The sequence below is a fragment of the Papio anubis genome, chromosome 15 (assembly GCF_008728515.1).
Source record: "Papio anubis isolate 15944 chromosome 15, Panubis1.0, whole genome shotgun sequence".
NCBI classification, from domain to species: domain Eukaryota; kingdom Metazoa; phylum Chordata; class Mammalia; order Primates; family Cercopithecidae; genus Papio; species Papio anubis.
The window spans coordinates 22,046,323-22,064,726 of NC_044990.1; the positions used below are offsets into that span (position 1 = coordinate 22,046,323).

At 39.6% G+C, this 18,404-nt stretch overlaps 1 protein-coding gene across 14 annotated transcripts in view; it reads right to left on the reverse strand.

Moving 5' to 3' along the window:
- Window positions 1–18,404, reverse strand: part of ENOX1 (ecto-NOX disulfide-thiol exchanger 1) — a 583,643-nt gene that overhangs the window by 327,661 nt on the left and 237,578 nt on the right. For 11 of the 14 annotated variants that reach the window (XR_002518333.2, XM_031655829.1, XM_031655828.1 and 8 more), the window contains one exon: window positions 17,324–17,430. The exons of the other annotated variants lie outside the window; for them this stretch is intronic. The gene's annotated coding sequence lies outside the window, so the exon portion shown is untranslated. The remainder of the gene's footprint in view (window positions 1–17,323; window positions 17,431–18,404) is intronic. 14 annotated transcript variants of the gene reach the window in all.

Below are 18,404 nucleotides of genomic sequence, written 5' to 3' on the forward strand. Positions count from 1 at the left end.
ACAAAAATCCCGTATTTTGCTGAGAGGCTTCAAACCGTAAGAGGATACAAGATAATTACTTTTTGGACTATTTAGGAAGCAGGGAGTTTCATTAAAAAAAACCTCCATGGTTTCTCAACTCTATAAATGCTTCTTCAAGAAAAATATACATTCCAAACCAGAATGATAAAGGAGGCACAGAAGTGTCTGCATGACAGCCTTCTTCCTTCAAAATATATCATCACCTTCCATAACATCTGCTCTATCATTCTGGTCACTCACAACCTTACATGCTCAGAAAGAAATATTTGTAAGATCTAACTGTAAAAAGTGTCCAGCTGTTCACCCTTTGCTGGGGCAATCCTAGTGGTATATTTGTCCTGTATCTGAGTGGATGCTCTATTTGTATCTGTCTCTACCAAATGTATCAGATACACATGGAGGATGTAAGGTGGATTATCTTTGGACCAATTTACATAAAAAACCAAGGAGCCTCCTCGGATGGAATGGAAGAAAATGCAGTGCCAAGGAAACAATTTGCTTCTAGGACAAGACACAATGATGCCAGAAAAACGAAGTAATGGTGAAAAAACCACACACAGGTAAAGTCTTTGAATATTGACAGACTGGTTCAGTGGGCACTCATGAGTCCAGGGCAGAGAAACTGCAATAAATGTAGAGCTAAAAATTAAGAATAGTTTATCTGAAATCTCAGTGGGGCACTAGAAAGGCAAGACATTGGCACTCATCCACTGATGGGAGATAATACTCATCACTGAGCTACACATAGGTGCCACTAGATATGGGGCTCTGTCACCTTGGACAGGTATCAGTAGAAGTCACAACTCCCAGCTACCAATAACAAGTGAAGGCACAGCAACTGGAAACCTTCCCAGGGTAGAAGGGGAATAGCTTGCTGGTAATTAGTGGTAAATAAGAGGCCTCATTCACAGAATGTATGTGAGACACTCACTGGAGACTCCAGAGCTATTTGGGAGGAATCTGAGCAAGCCAGCTGGAGCCAAAGAAATGCTGTTTTGTAACTGTTACTGTGATTTGTTTTTATCCCCAGGATGATATGGCTTGGGAAATAGAGGAAACTTGCAGAAGTAATGATGATGACTGCAATAATAGCTACTTTATTTTCTGTGTAGTTCTCTGCATTGTTTCTGTGAAGTAAGACAACTATATCAAAATATTTCACTGAAAATTAATAAGCTCTCAAGTGAAATTATAAAAGATGCTGTGATGTGGACACACTATCCAAAAGTACTGAACCAGGTGGAGGAAACTGCTGAAAATCAACGTCTCCTCTATTTTCTCACGATATACCGCAGACAGAGAACATTACCTAGCTTATTACTGATTGGAACTAAGGAGTAGAAAAAGCACTATCTCTTTTCCCTGGAGTCTCAGGGTTGTGTGGGGGCACCCCCTGCACCTGCCCAGCCTTTTACCCAGGAGGAACACTCCTCAAACATACCTGGAGGCAGAAGACATCCCACAGGGTACTTAGCCTCTGTCCTCCAACCACACAATAGTCCTGCCTCTCAGTGAACTGGCCTTTCCTGGGCTCAGAGCCCAGCCTCTCTGGACCTATGACTGTCACAGTGCTCTTAGCGCTAGCTTAGCTCAGCCTGTCCCAGGGTTCAACCCATCTGATCAGGCTGCCTCTGAGTCTGGCCCTCCTGCCAGGTGTGTACACATTGACACAGCCACTCTCTCAGGTAATGCCTAACTTAACATCATGATACATTTAATCCTCCCATAAAATGTTTCCTTCATTTCTCTTTCATTTCATCATTTTAAAAAAACCAGTAGTTATTAAGTTATTAACTAAATGTGGAACGGCATGTCCCAGGTCTGAATAAGGCTAGAATGACCCTAATGTGACACATTTTAGATTGTAGACTTGGGGTGCACATATATAAACTATTGTAGACTTTGGGGTGGATTAAATAATATTCAGATTAGGAAACTTCCTTTCATTGGTTTTATACTAAAAATTACTATATCAATTAATGTTGAATTTTAATAAATACTTTATCATATAATGAGGTAATCATGTGATTTTTCTTCTTTATAAAATTAGTATGAAAAATTACATTGAGTCAATCCTGTGTCTCTGGTTTAATTCCAATTTGCTCATGTATTAACTATTTAATACATCACTTGCTAATATTTTCATCAGGATTTTGTACTTATTTGACATAAAGTTGTTAATATCCTCTTATATTTTTAATGTCTGCAGGGAACTATAATGATGTCTTCTTTTTTCATTCTTACCACCTGGCTATAGTTTTAGTCTCTTTTTCCTTGTTTGAGCTTGAAAATTTTAATAGACTTCTCAAGAAAACGTTTGCCTTTTTTTTTTTTTCCTTTTTGGAGACAGGGTCTCACTCTCATTTACACTGGAGTGTAGTGGTGTGTTCACAGCTCACTGCAGCCTCAAACTGCTGGGCTCAAGCAATCCTCTCACATCAGACTGTCAAGCAGCTGGGACTATAGGTGTATGTCATGATGCCCAGCTAATTTTTTCATTTTTCAAGAGATGGTGGTCTCGCTATGTTGCCCAGGGTGGTCTTGAACTCCTGGCCTCAAGTGATCTTCCTGCCTTGGCCTCCATAGTCACTGGGATTACAGGCATGAACCACAACACGTGGCTCTTAGCTTTGATAATGATTTCTGCTGTACATTTATTTCTTGTTTTTGTTTCTAAATTTTCACCATTTTCTGTTCTCTTTACTTTCCTTCTTTCTACTTTGCTTTAGTTTATTTTCCCTTTTTCTAAGTTTTTGAGATGAATGTTTAATTTTTAGTCTTCCTTCGAACATATGCACTTAAGGCTATACATTTTCCTCAAAGATGGCATTAGCTGCATTTTATATATTTTGATATATTGACATTTCAATATCATTCAGGTCAAAATATTTTCTAATTTCCATTGTGATTTAGCCTTTAACCCATTATTTATACAGAACTATGTTTCCTAATTTTTAAATACAGAAATATTCAAGATTTTGCTGTTGTTTTCAGGATTATTGTTATTGTCTTGTAGCTTAAATACATTATGATCAACTTTTGATTATAAGTTTTTAATCCTTTGAAACATTTTTAGATTTGCTTTTTGGCTCACAAGTTTTTTATATGTTCTATATATACTAGAAAAAATGATTTTCTGCACTTGTGTATTCAATATCTTTATGTGTTCATAAATAAAGTTAATCATATTATTTAAACTTTCTAAATGTTTATTAATGTTTTGTGTGCACTCTCAATTCCTGAAAGAGATATATCGCAATGTCTTAGTATCTGAATTTTCCTGTTTCTCCTCTTAGTTCTGTCAATCTTTGATTTAAATAGTTTATATTATTAAGTAACTAAAACTTTGAGATTATTTTAACTTCCAGGTGTATTAAAGCTTTCACACTTGTAAAATATCCTCTTTGTATCTAGTAATGTTTTTTGATTTAAAGTCTTATTAGTGTTAGTGTAGCTACCATCACCCTTTGCTGGGCAGAGAGCATTAGTGTTTACATCTTATCCATTCTTACATCTTTCGACTTTCAACCTTTTTACATGCTCATAATTTAGATATATCTCTTGAATGTAGCTTTAAGTTGAACCTTATCCAGTCTTACAGTCTTGTCCTTTAATCGAAACATTACATCTATTGACAATTAATACAATTACAAACATATTTGAGTTTAAGTCTACCATCTTAGCATCTACTCAGCTATTCCGAACCAAGTATCAGATTCGGTTCAGAAAAATGTAATTTGTTTTTTTTCCCTAACACTATTCAGTATCAAGTTCAAATGTGTATTATGAGGATTAAACACATTTACATGAGATTTGTACAAGTGCTTTGAAAATCACAATGTCCTAAAGCAATCTTTGTGTTACTAAATATGTTTCTATTAAAGATTTTTCAAAGATCTCTGACATAGGCTCTTGAATGCAGTTTCAGACAAGTAGAAAAAAAAAAGTATTGGCAGCGTGATAAGACTCCCAAGATGACGCTTTTAAAAGAAAGAGGGCTCATGACCTTTGGCATAGAAAAATATGTTGGAAAGCTCTCAGGAGGAAAGGGCTTGGTGAGTTTAAGGAATGGTAAAGATGCCAGTGTGGTGAGAAGTGGTGAGACTGGTGAGATGGCTATGAGCTAGGTCCTGCAGAGCTTTGTGGGGTTAACTTTGTTAGAAATGTACTTCCCAGTATGTAGCGCAATATCATGGTCAGGTTTACGTTTTTAATTGTTTATTCAGTCAACTGTGGCAAAAACTAATTAGAGGAGGCAAGAATGGAGTGGAGTGGACAAGGTAAGCATTCAGTCTTCTGAAGGACCCCCCATCAAAAAAGGTGGTGATTTTAACTTGAGAAATAGAAGCAGGTGGCTTTGAGATGCCTCTGAGGGTGGAATCAATAGCACATGAGAATCTCATGGGGAATAAAGACAGGGTGATGTCAAGGATGATGTCGGTAATTCTAAATCAATCAACATGCTGATGAGAGGTATTTGTAGTAAATTTATATCTACAGTAAATAAAGTCTAATACCTATAGACCATTTATCAAATCTACTGCTTATCATTCTGTTGTCTTATTTCCGTTCTTTAATACATTACAAATATCACAAGCTTATGAAAATCTCTCATAGTTCCATACTCTCCAATCTTCCACTTTTTCTCTCTGTGTTTTTTTTTTTTGCTAAAAATGATTTCAGGGACCAGATGCTGTGGCTCACACCTGTAATCCTAGCATTTTGGGAGGCCAAGGCAGGAGGATTGGTTGAGGCCAGGAGTTTGAGGCCAGCCTGGGCAAGACAGTGAGAACTCATCTCTACAAAAACAATTTAAAAACTAGCCAGGTATGGTGACATGCGCCTGTAGTGCCAGCTACTCAGAAGACTAAGGTGGGAGGATCACTTGGGGCCAGGAATTTGAGGCTGTAGTGAGCTATGACTGTACCACTGTACTCCAGCCTGGGCAAAAGTGCAAGAGCTGTTTCTAAAAAACAAGAAATAAAAATGATTTCAAATAAAACTGAACAGTGCACCACATACTATATTATTCTTTTCACAAAAAGCACACTGAACCTCAGAGATTCAGACCAGGTTGGCACTGTCTCTAAAAAAAATTAAAACATGAAAGTTTTATCATATTACATTTTCACAAGAAAATAAATTGAAGTAGGCAGTCCTTGCAAAACACAATTTGTTTTTTCCTTAACACAATACTCCAGTACTGCTACTTACAAAAGAAGCATTTCTATTATACAACCATCATGTTTGTAATTGAAATAATAATGTCAAATCATTATTGGGGCTGCATTCCATTTAGGTTTTCAAGTTCTGAGCTTCCTCCAAAATAAAAAGATAAAGTTTCTAATGGAATCATAAGACTGTTGAGTAACTGAACATTTTTCTTCTTTTTCTAGTTATAAAAGTTATGGCAAAAAGAATCCCTCCCAAAAAAAGAGAATGGTTTCTGAGCACTAGAAAAGCTTCACGCACTGGTGGGGGGGGGTGGTTTCAGAAAATCCCCTTAGCAATCAATCTGCAGAACATCAATAACAAATGATACACTTCCCTCAACTGCAAAAACAAACAGTAGAGATGCCAGAGGTCCCTGGAATTTAACGCATAAGTGTCTTTTCTTTTTTTTTTTTTTTAAGATGGAGTCTTGCTCTGTTGTTCTAGCAGAAGCACAGTGGCGTGATCTCGGCTCACTGCAACCTCTGCCTCTCGGCTTCAGGCTGTTCTCAGGCCTCAGCCTCCCAAGTAGCTGGAACTACAGGCACGTGCCAGCACACCTGGCTTTTTGTATTTTCTGTAGAGACAGGGTTTCACCATGTTAGCCAGGATGTTCTCCATCTCCTGACCTTGTGATCCACCCACCTCAGCCTCTCAAAGTGCTGGGATTACAGGCGTGAGCCACTGTGCCCTGCCTTTTTTTGTTTGTTTGTTTGTTTAAACGAGACAGAGTCTCACTCTGTCGCCCAGGCTGGAGTGCAGTGTCACGATCTTGGCTCACTGCAACCTCTGCCTCCCTGGCAACCTCTGGCTCAAGCAATTCTCAGGCCTCAGCCTCCCAAATAGCTGGGATTACAAGCATCTGCCACCTCACCTGCCTAATTTTTTGTATTTTAGTAGAGATGGGGTTTCACCACGTTGCCCAGGGTGGTCTCAAACTATTGAGCTCAGGCAATCTGCCCACCTCGGCCTCCCAAAGTGATGGAATTACAGGCGTGGGCCACCGTGCCCAGTCGTAAGTGTCATCATTCATTCAGACTGCTCTAATACAATACTGTACACTGGGTGGCTTATAAACAACAGAAATCAACTTCTCACCGTTCTGGAGGCTGGGAAGTCCAAGATTCAGTTCCTAGTGAGGGCTCGCTTCCTGGTTCATAGACAGCTGTCTCCTTGCTGAGTTCTCACATGGTGGAAGGGAGCTCTCTAGGGCCTCTTTTACAAAGGTACTTGTCTCCTTGATGAGGGCTCCAGCTACATGACCCAGTGACCTCCCAAAGGCCCTACCACCTAATACCATCATCTTAGGGGTGAAGATATCAACTTATGAATTTGCAGGGGACAAACTTTCAGTCTGTAAGAACAAGTATGCATGAGGACTGAGAGGAGGGGAGTATGTATGTTACACATGGGGCATGGAATGGGAAGGGTGTGAAGGAAGGTGAAGGTTGTTCTTTCTTCTACCGTTTGTTATAGTGATGTTTCTCCTGGGGTTGAGTGGTAAAGAGAGGAAGGAATACAGAGAGGAGGGGAAAAAACTGGGGAATCAGATAGAGTCCTGTTTTCCAAACATCATGTTTTGAGCTATTAGTGAATGGATCAGAAACATAAATTGTTTTGGTAAGCTAGAACAGAAGATATCAGAGCATACTGTATATAATAGAGATAATATTTCATGAAATATTTTGTTTCACATATAGATGAGTGTTACTGTGTGGGTATATATAAATTTGTGTGTGTTGATTTGTCATATAAAATGCTTTTCATATTATGGTTTGTAGTATAAACTGAGTCACTGAACTAGAGTATTTAAGGTTCCCTGCCCCTGCTTCCCACAGTATAGGACTGTTATGTTAAAGACCTGATGTTCATTTTTTTACTTGTGTTTTATGCCTTTAGAACAAAACAGTATGTTTTTTCTTTATTTCTGTTACCCATAATCATGCAAAGAAAAAAAAAACAAAAACCCTTGCTTCTGACTTTTCAGAAATCCTGTCTTATTGTTCTCATTTCATGTCACACATTGATTTCCTGTTAAATAGTTTTCAAATCTCTAGCCGTACCAGATCACTGAGCTTTCAAAAATTATGAAGATTGTCTCTCTCCTTTATCTCTTTTGTAGATGGTTTTTAAAACTGGCATGTGAGGTGGCTTTATTTAAAAATACATTCCCATCTACATTACTGTCTTTTTTTTTTTTTTTTTTTTTTGATATGTAGTCTGTCTCCCAGGCTGGAGTGCAGTGGCACGATCTTGGCTCATGGCAACCTCAGCCTCCAGGGTTCAAGCAATTCTCCTGCCTCAGCCCCCCAAGTAGCTGGGATTACAGGCATGAGTCACCACACCTGGCTAATGTTGGCCAGGTTAGTCTCAAACTCCTAACCTCAAGTGATCCATCCGCCTGGTTGGCTTCCCAAAGTGTTGGGATTACAGGCTTGAGCCATCACGCCCAGCCTAAGTTACTGTCTACCGGAAAAAAAAGTACACAATGAATCAGAATCACTTTCTTGCTGTACAAACTTGGAAAGTTATTCATTCTCTCTGAGTGCCAGTTTCTTTGGCTGTAAGTTAAAGCTAATATTATCTCCTTAACTAGACTGTTGTAAGGAATGGAGATGATTCATGTTAAGTGCCTGACCAAAGTTAGGCACTCACTAAATGATATTTTGAATTATAATAAAATGAGAACCCAAGAACACAACTGTTTCTTAGTAACCTCATATATAAGCAGGCCTCTTGTTGTCTACTGCCTTGAAGAGCCCACTGAATCTCCTCTCACCCCCACAAGGGTCAAAACGTGGCCCGACACACAGCTGATGCTTGATAAAAGTCGACAGAATTGAATTAAGGTGGTGTGCTGTTGTGTTATCCTGATAGGAGAGTACACTTATTGCCAAAATAATTATAGAAATCAAGTTTTGTGCCCAAATTAGCTCATTAATTTAGGGGCTGGGAGCATAATCACAATAGAACCGTCTATCTCCCAAATGATGCAACTACAAAGAGAACAAAAGTCAAGCTTCATCCAGTAAGCGTCACCTTACCTGGCAGAGGTTTAGTGCGTCTCTCTGCTCTGGGAATAAGCCAGAATTGAAAGCATCTGCTGGTCAAGACAAGCAGAGCATTTAGGCTGAAGAGGGAGTGATATTTCTGCTTATCTTTAAAAGGAAAGAACAAGTTGATAAGAGAGAACAGTGGTTTTGCTCTGAAACCAGCCTGACAAAGCATATTGAACAGAGGTCAGTACTTATTTTCTTTCAAAAAATTCCTTTCTTCTGCTCCCATTTATACATAAACAACACACATCCCTAAACTCCATCTATTGTTTTATCCTCGAAATTCTTAGCCCCAATTGGCCTCACTGGCAGCACATGCTCTCCTGACCACACAGCTGCGTCCAAGGGAGGTGGGGGCACAACCTTCAATGGTATCTCTGCTATCTCAAAGGAATTCCAGATATTATTAAAACAATGTCTGTGCCTCTAAATAAAACAGGCCAGGCATGTTTCACTAAACTGACAGTCTTCTCTTAAGGACCCTGAGGTGTACGAAGCTACTGAGTTTTCCCATCCTACCGTCTTCAAAGTGATAAAGAAAACGCAATTCTTATGCAACTAGCCTTTCCAGCTGACCCTAGGGTGGCATTTGCTGTCTACTCTTCTATTAAACTACCTCACAAAAATCATCTTTTTGTTAAGTTTCTTTCTGTTTCCTCTCTCATACATACAAAAGAGGCCCCAGGGGTGGAGGCAGTGTTAGGATGGGGAGGGAGGGACTGGGCTCCTGGGAATGGCCTCCATCAGAGGCCTGGTCCGTGCGCCCCAGTCACTGTGAGGGGTCGGTAGGGAGTGCAGAGCTTCCCAGGATCCTGCCTCTCTCCCTGTTTACTGCCAAGCAGCAGGAACACACAATTCATTAAAGCAAAACCAAAGGTCACGGACTGAGAAATAGCAAGAAACTTCCAGGGACTTGTTGATTTTGGAAACTTAATGTCCATGCTGTGTAACAGTGTGCATGTTCCCCAGGGGGAAAGAGATTGCTATCGATGTCAGAGAGATGCTTCAGAAGATGTCTCCTCCAAGCAAGTAGTATATGTCTAGTTGTTGGCATCTACTATCCTCTCTCTTCTTTTATTCAATACAGTAAGCCACATTATCTGAGCTACAGAGACCTCTGATAGGTACAGGGGAGGATGTCGGAGGGGGTGCCCTTTCGGTAGGTTGGCATTTTCTCTGTAATGGCAGGAGGCAGTAGAACTATTTGTTTATGTTTCAAACATAAAAAATAATGAATCAGCACTCGAACAAGTCTTGAAAGATAAAATGTTCAGTGTTCATTGAATCTCTATATTGTGTCAGATAATATTTAAGTGCTAGGAACACAGTGCTGAATAAGGTCCCTGCCCTCATAGACAGGTGTTCTAGTAGGAAGAGACAAAACAGACAAGCTAAAACAAATTTTCAAAGTGTGATAAGTGCTATAAAGAAGGTTAAACATGGATAGAGATTGGCTATGGAGGGGGCAGATTTCAGCAGATTTAGGGGAGGCCTCTCAGATGAGTTGGCATTTAAACCAAAAGGTGAAGGAAGAGAAAGAGCTGCCAAGCCCCATCAAGAGCATTCCAGGCAGCAGGTGCAAATGCCATGCAGTGGCGTGGAGGATAGCTCAGCCGTGTGCCTGGAGCCTGGTCAACTACAGGCACGTGCATGAGAAGAGGTCACAGAGCAGGGCGGTAGGGCCAGACCCCACAGGAGCCTGGGGATGGTGGGAGGAGTTCCTATGTCACTCTAACTGTAAAGGGAAACACTAAGACTGCAATCAAATAAATCTCCTTTGCCACCTCACTGCCGGAGCCCTGCTCACCACATCTGAAGGATCCATAGCTTCCAGAGCTCTGCAGATTTTGACAGCAGAGATATGCTCCTCACACCCCCATTTTCTGCTTTTTCATTATTTGTGACTGTCAAAACAGAACTTTGATGACAAATTATTTCTAAATAAACCAATCATTAAAATATGTAAGATCTCTCACCTATCACCATACTTCTCATTTACCATTCTCATGCATTCCAATGACTTGAACAAAAATAAATAGAACCAGAAAATAGTCAAAACAGTACAGTTTAATCTAAATTATCCTTCTCACAACATCCCTGAGATTGACTTGCCAAGTCCTGTTTGTTGTCAGATTGGATTCTCTGGAACTGAATGCCTTCTGCAAAGTATCTCAGACGTGGATAATGCAGGCAGGACTAAACTGCTTTTCTTCCCATTTGAGTTGTCAACACCTCCCTCTGGGCCAATTGAGGATTATTGTTTCAAAAATACATGTAAGTTAATTGTTTGTTAAGCTGGCTCAGCCAACCATAAAATCATAGGAGAGTCAGGCCTGGCCCATCCTCTAGCCTCTGAACTGGATCACAGTTAGGATCTCTGACAGCTCCAACCCAGGTTCACAGATCAACTGGGGAATGGCTCTTAGTAGATACAGATGCCATTTCCACATGAGACAGGTTTCTCCAGTTATAATAAACTTCTAATCACAAACAATCCTGGTACAGGCATTCCCACATTTAAGTCTTGTGTCTGCTTGGTTTCCTTAAATAAAAGAAAAACATGCCTGCCAGGCCGGTGATGGCTCAAGCCTGTAATCCCAGCAGCACTTTTGGGGCGGGGTGTGGGATCACGAGGTCAGGAGATGGGGCCATCCTGGCTGGCACGGTGAAACCCCGTCTCTGCTAAAATACAAAAACTAGCCGGTGGTGGTGACCTGTAGTCCAGCTACTCGGGAGACTGGGCAGGAGAATGAAAATGAACCCGGGAGGCCAGGCTGCAGTGAAGCTGAGATCCAGCCTGCATAACCTGGGCCTACAGGCAGAGACTCCATCTCAAAAAAAATAAAATAAAATAAAAAATTAAAAATAAAATAAAAAAATAAAAAAAATAAAAACATGCCAGAGATAAAAGTATGGAAATAAAATAGTTTCAAACATCAGAGAGCCCTGTGGAAGAATGCACTAACCTAATATGTACTTCCAGATAAATGACAAGATAATATTATTATGAAGCAAACTTCTAGAAACATTTCGTGTGTCATGTGAGATAAAAAGTTATTATCTTTGATAGAAAAATTAATGATAAAGACATCAAAGAGAAAGATCTGAAAGAACGTTCTACATACTCACCAGATAAAACATATAAAGGGGCAATTTTGGTTTGTTTTATTGTTGTAGGTCTAAAATACTTTCATTTTGAGTAGTTTTGTCAGCAAACAGCTCAGGAAACTTTACTATTTGAAATGAGTAGTTTGAGTTAACAACAGTGACCAGATATTATAAAACCGTGTTCTGCCTAAATATACCCCAGAATCTTCAGATTGCCTACAAACCCAATACTGAGGCTAAAAAAGACATGACCCCTTGAGAGGCTCTTCTGGAAAGTAGGGCTGTCTGGTACTAGGGATACAGCACTGTGAACCCCAAAAGAGAGAGAGCTGTGACCCCCAGTGCGATCAGGAAAGGCAGATGCAAGCCCTAACTGGGTTTGCAGGTTTCATGTCCCCACTGCTGGGGGCATTCCTGTCCAGAAACCCAAGTCCTCCCCAGGAGAGTGGCTAGAGAGTATATACAAACACAATAAACCTTTCACAGAAAAACGATGTCTTTCTTTGACTAGAATTTGGCCAAAGGCTCTTCTTTTGAGTGTTAGTGATATAAAATTCTGCTCTAAAATAAGATAATAGTTTTAAAACTAAGCTTAAATTCCTGATTATTTGAACACATTAGAAAAAGAAAAGGAGTTTCTATTTCAGAAGACGTAGTTATTTGGAAACTGCCACAGTTTCTTTTTAAGTCAAAAATAACAAAATTTCATAAAAGCAAAACAACTTACATCCCCCTCCCCCACCCTCCACAGAAACCTTTCTTAGAACTATTCTGGTTCCACATAATAGAAACCAAATTCAACGCGGCTGAAGTAAAAACAGGGATATACTGGCACACTTAATGGAGAGTTCAAGGAATAAAGGGCTCAAGTATGGGTAGAACTAGATGCTTAAATTATGAGGACCTTTCTCCATCTCTTAATTCTGCTGCCCTCTGCATTGGCTTCATTTTTAAGTAGGTTATCTTTCACTGGAGGCAAAATGACTATCAGGATCTCCAGATTTATGTTACGTCATACAGCAACCTCAGTTTTATAAAACACAACAAAACTTCTTCTGGGAGTTCAACAAATGTCTCAGGATTGGGTCTCCTTAATCTGGCTGGGTCCACATGCCATCCCTGTGGTCTGCTATTCCTCTGGTCTGAATGGCCAGCCCTGGTGGCCTATTCCTGCAGATGTACCATGTGGATTCCATAAGCTAAGAAGGGACAACCCAAGGAGCAGCTGGCAGGAAAGGAATGCAAGCTGACAGATATCACTAATGGAATGCCCATGGCTCTCCCTCCACTTACCTGTTTCCTCCTCTTTCAATCAAAAGCCTATCAAAACTGGGTTCAGATATTATCTTCTGCAAAAACCCTTCCCAAATTCCATGGAATTGTTTACTTGAAAATGGTTAATTGACAAAAAAAAAAAAAACAAACCAAAAAAAACCTCTTCGTAGAGTCTCTCCTTTTGGTGTAGAAGCCCTTTCTGATCCTCCCACAAACTCTTATGTTTCCCTCTAACACTGAATTGATTACACTTTTTGAAACTCTCTGTCCATATGTTTGTCTTAAGTATAATAAATTCCCAAAAGGCATTTTATCCTTGCCATGTAGGAAAGTCTCTGGCACAAAACAGTAAAAATTTATGAAATTAGGCTGTTGTTGTTGACAGAGACAGTTCTTCTCTCTCAGGGTGTATCAATCAGTCCACTGTAATATCAGTCACATTGAATTTACTCTGAAATAACAATGAAACAATCTCTAGCAAAACTCCCATCTTTAATGTCTCTATCTTACCAACAGAAATTTGAAAACTCAGCAACTGAGAAATGCATTTTTACCTAGTCAATGGAATTCAAACTCAGACAAGAATAGGAATATAACAACTGCTAAAACTACTTTAAAATGACTCATTAGGAAGCACAAGTCCCTCTATTCAACAAAAAACCTAGTAAAATAACTAATTCATCTCTAACTTCAATTATATTTTCAGTTCATCTTCTGACTTCACAAGAATGGAAGTTTTGTATTCTACTATGATCAATACCTCATGTAAAAATAGTTACGGCACAGCAATGCATGACTTTTCAGATGATGTTATTTTTGACATTGCTGACATTTACCATTACTTAAAATATACTAACTGCATTAGTAGAGTCTGGAGAATACTCCTCTGTATCTTGCAAATGTATATATGCTCTGAGCCTAATGCTCGTATGGCTCCTCCTGAGCCTCCAATGAAAATGAGGTGTATCCTACAAGAACCCAGTTCCAACATGTCTGGTTTCAGAATCACCCACTTCAAGTTGGTCTCCTGTGATCAAGGTCTTAAAAGCTGTACTGAATTCTACATTCAGGTCCCAACGGTTCAGGAGAGACTAATATCAAGGCTCTAAGACAGTGGACCCCAACCTTTTTGGCACCGGGGACCAGTTTTGTGGATGACAATTTTTCCACGGATGGCAGCGGGGGGATGGTTTTGGGATGAAACTGTTCTACCTCAGATCATCATAAGGAGTGCGCAACCTAGATCCCTCACAAGCACACCCCACAGTAGGGTTCTCGCCCCTATGAGAATCTAATGCCTTTGGTGATCTGAGAGGAGGTGGAGCTCAGGCGGTAATGCTCACTCGCCTGCCTCTCACCTCCTGCTGTGTAGCCTTGTTCCTAAGAGGCCACAAACTGGTATTGGTTCATGGCCTTGGTGCTGGGGACCCCTGCTTTAGGGTACAGGAGAAAGTGAACTAATATTAATAAAGGAAGGCAAACTAATATGAGTCGTGTGAGGCATGGTGCTGGGTATCCTACACACAGGTGGAGCCCCACAATACGCTATTGCTCATTCAACATGGCGTCTTCCTCCAGTGTCCATCAGCAGTTGGGTGTCATACTGGAGGGACATGCACTGTGAGGACATCCCAAGAGATGGTACAAGTAGGCAGAGAACCACATTTGCTGTTCTTTATAAAAAATTAGGCACATTTCAAGAATAGTTTTGCCCACACATGTTTCTCATCTTCTACCTGACTATTCATCTAATCCTTGCTTGAGATAAGATGTGACTGCACTGCTCAGTGCCTCAGTCAGTTATCACAAAAACTCTGAGAGGGTTAAATTATTACTGGCCCAAATTTATAGGTGAGAAAACAGTGCCTCAAAGGGGTTAAGTAATTTTCCCATGATAATGTGCTCAAAAACTACAAAAACTCTCCTCCTCCTTACAAAGTTTCTAAGACCTATCTTCACGGTATGTGGACATAGCAAAGAAGTTGTACTTTGTATTGTGTGAAAGAATCAATCCTCTCTAGCCAAGGAGCTTTTTGTGACATTACAATAGCAATTTAGATCAGTAGTTTATGTTATTAAGGAAAGGAGTTCACATTACAAAACACGCTGCCTCTTAATTGTTTAAGAGTTTAGACCATAAGTAACCCATATTTAGAGAGCAAAACCCTGGTGTCATTGTGTTTTTTCCCAGTAGCATCCTACAAATATTATCATACCCAAGAGACGAGGTTTTTTTAAAGAAATTTTGCATAACTCTTAAAAAGATACACAATCCTAAACTTCATTTCACTGGGATTTTTAAATAAAATAAAAATTACAGATGCTATTTCAAGATATGCTTTCTCAAATACTTTTCCAAGTATAGCATACCTAACACAGAACATAGTTTACATTTGTCCATGGTGAGGCTTCAAAATGAAGCAATTAGATCAAGTTCAGGGGATAATTTATTTTCTAAAAATTACATGGCCTTTCTTTTTAATTCTATTTATGTGATGTATCACATCTATTGACTTATACATGTTAAATGATCCCTGCATCCCTGGGATGAAACCAATTTGATCATGATGTATTATCTTTTTGAGGTGCTGTTGGCCCAAAAGCTATTGGAATAAAAATATTATATAATAAAGAGAGAAAAAAATAAAAATTATGCAGAATATTTCTGCTTCAGGAAACTACTGACCCATTTTTTATCTTTTAAGATAAAAACATTTTTGTATAGCAAAAACATTTATCTTAAAAGGTAAATTATAGTCAAATTTGATAGTCATGGGTTTCATAAGCTGCAACAATTATTACATTTGATAATATGATGACTGAAAAGCAAAAGAACATTTGGTATCTTAATATCAATTTAAACTGCACCCAATCATGATGGCACAATTGCCCACAAAGCTGTTCTAGCTGTTCCTTACACCTCTCCTCTTCTACAGCACACCCAGCCAGTGCAGGAGAGGATGTGCCCAGCACAACTATGTCCACACACCAACTCGGACAAGATGAGGTTGTTTTGACTTAAAGGGTACATAGTAAGCTTAATGAAATGATTTAAATAATCTTCACACAGGCCTTAATTTTTCTCCATTTGCTCCTTTAGTTTAGAAAACACTGGTTTTATAAGGAACTGGGTTTTTTTCTTAGCTTCTCTGTATTTTAATGTCCTGCTGGACTGACCTGGTCTCTACCTGATAGCCTGATGTCTGAGTCAACTCCAACATCTGCAGAAAGAAGCAGGGACCTTTAGCCCTGTCACTCTGAGAGGTTTCTGATCTCTTACCAACCCTCTTTGAGGGCCCTGACTTAAGAAAACAAAATGCTTAAAAATAAAACACCAAAGTATTCATTGACAACTTCAACTTCATTGTGGGAGACATTCTCTGATGTCATGAAAGCAGCATGCCAGGGAGGCCAGCCACCAATTGATTTTTGAAATTCCTAGAAGCCATAGAAAAGGGCTCACCTCTGCTCTAGGAGGTAAACAGTACTTCATAAGGTATTTATTAACCTAGAGGCTCCTAACTAGAAAAAAAAATTTGCAGCCTTTTAGTATATTCCTAGATATCTCCTCATTCCCCTTTCATTCCTTAGTTTGTTCCCTCCCTTCTTCTTTCTCATTTACACAGAATCTCAGGGTCAGAAGAAACCTCGCTGGTTAATTCAACTCTTCTGGCTATACAGCTATACATTCTCCTCTCTTTTTATTTCTCTGCATCTCTGTGCCCCAGCTTGCGTCCCCTCTCATCTCTGCAACTGTTCTTCCTCCTCTCATTTGTTCTGAAATTGCTGCTGCCTACATGGTAGGCACTCCTGGGTATACACAGTAGGACCAAAATCAGCCTGACATGAATGGTTTTGCCTGGGTCATTAACTGAGGTCCAGGACTGACTCCCCAAAAAGAACAACCTAACCTTGTAGTCCTCTGCCTGTCTTAATACATGAAGGTAAGACTAGGCAATCAGTTATTTGTTGAGCTAATGGAGGAACAAATGATTGCTTATCCAAGCAAATAGTATATCATATCATTTTCTGTTAAAGTGAAAATTCATCCCTAGGAGAATTAGGGAGGAGCTTCACGGGTCACAGATATCTTATTACCAATTAATTTAAGGATATTGATCCTTCCTAATGGAACTAGTCATAATTTAAAAAAATGGGAGTTTGTAATAAGATTGAAGGGGAAGAGGAGGATATTTTGGAGCCTGGAATATTCTGTATGGGGAAATATGGGGGGTGGAGATGGGGGTTGGGAAATCTGAACAGTCAGAGGCAACCTAGAGACACCACTGGTACCTAAAGACAGGTGTGAGGAGGCACCAGGAGGTGGGAATGGCACACAAAAGTGAAATACAGCAACAAAATTGAACATGAATGCTATTTTTTGATGTAGGTTTATGTAGCTATAGTCATAACACCAATTCATATGTGCTGAATTGGGAAATCTTGCATTGAGTAGTCGATAAATAAGTAATAACTAAAGTTAACAGTGAATGTAGGATCATCACCATTTCGCTATTTTAATTTTCCAAACAAAACAAACAAGAAAAAAAAAAAACGCTATCCCATAAGACGGACTGGGCTTGACACTTGGTTGCTCTGACAATGAAGGCCCAAAGAAAAAGTTTAGATTTTACTGGTGTCAAAGTACTCACCGCTTCTTTAAAACTGGCTCACTTAAATATATCTGCCTTATCCCTTTTTGATGTCATTTGTACGATTCAGTTTTGCTTTGGTTTCTGGTTCTGCAAATTGTTAGTTCCTGCAGATAATGACAAGTAGAGGGATTAAAGGAAGTACAGGATGATGAACAAACAAAAAGCATGATATAAATCAGGCACACACTAATGTTTACTTAAGGCAGATAAGTTGGAGAATTCACTGTTGTTGTTTTCCATTCTAGTCTGAGTATTGTGAGAAATAAAGTTCTCTTTCTTTCTTTCTTCCTTCCTTTCTTCCTTTCTCTTTCTTTCTTTTTCTGTCTCTCTGTCTCTCTCTCTGTCTCTCTTTCTCTCTTTCTTTCTGCTTTTAAGAGGGAATTTCACTCCTCTTGCCCAGGCTGGAATGTGGCAGTGCAATCTCCGCTTACTGCTTACTGCAGCCTCCACCTCCCAGGTTCAAGCGATTCTCCTGCTGCTTCAGCCTCCCAAGGAGCTGGGGTTACAGACACGCTGTCACCAAACCCGGCTAATTTTTGTATTTTTAGTAGAGACGGTGTTTTGCCATGTTGGTCAGGCTGGTCTCGAACACCTGAGATCAAGTGATCCACACACCTTGGTCTCCCAAAGTGCTGGGATTACAGGCATGAGCCACTGCGCCTGGCTGAGAAATCACAAAGTATCTTTCCAAGGGCACTAATGCTACTTGGGGAAAATATAAATAATTACAGGTGGATCCTAGATAAGGAGATATTCCTTGTTACTTCCAAAGAAATTCCATAATCTTTGGAGATTCCAAAGAGATTTTCCATCCCTCCCAAATCATATGGAATGCAAAAGGCAGGTATACATGAGAATCCATGTACACACTGAATCAGAAGGAACAACTATGGCAAAAATAGGGAGCCACATTAGAGACTTAACAGCAGTCTGAGCTAAAATCCTATTTCTGCCATACATTTACCTTGAAAGGAATCCTTTGCTGCCCTTTATGTAAATGCAAATGATTTAAAAACATGGTTAGATCTGTATAGTGCTATACAATTTACAAAGTACTTGGCCATTCATTATCTCCTTT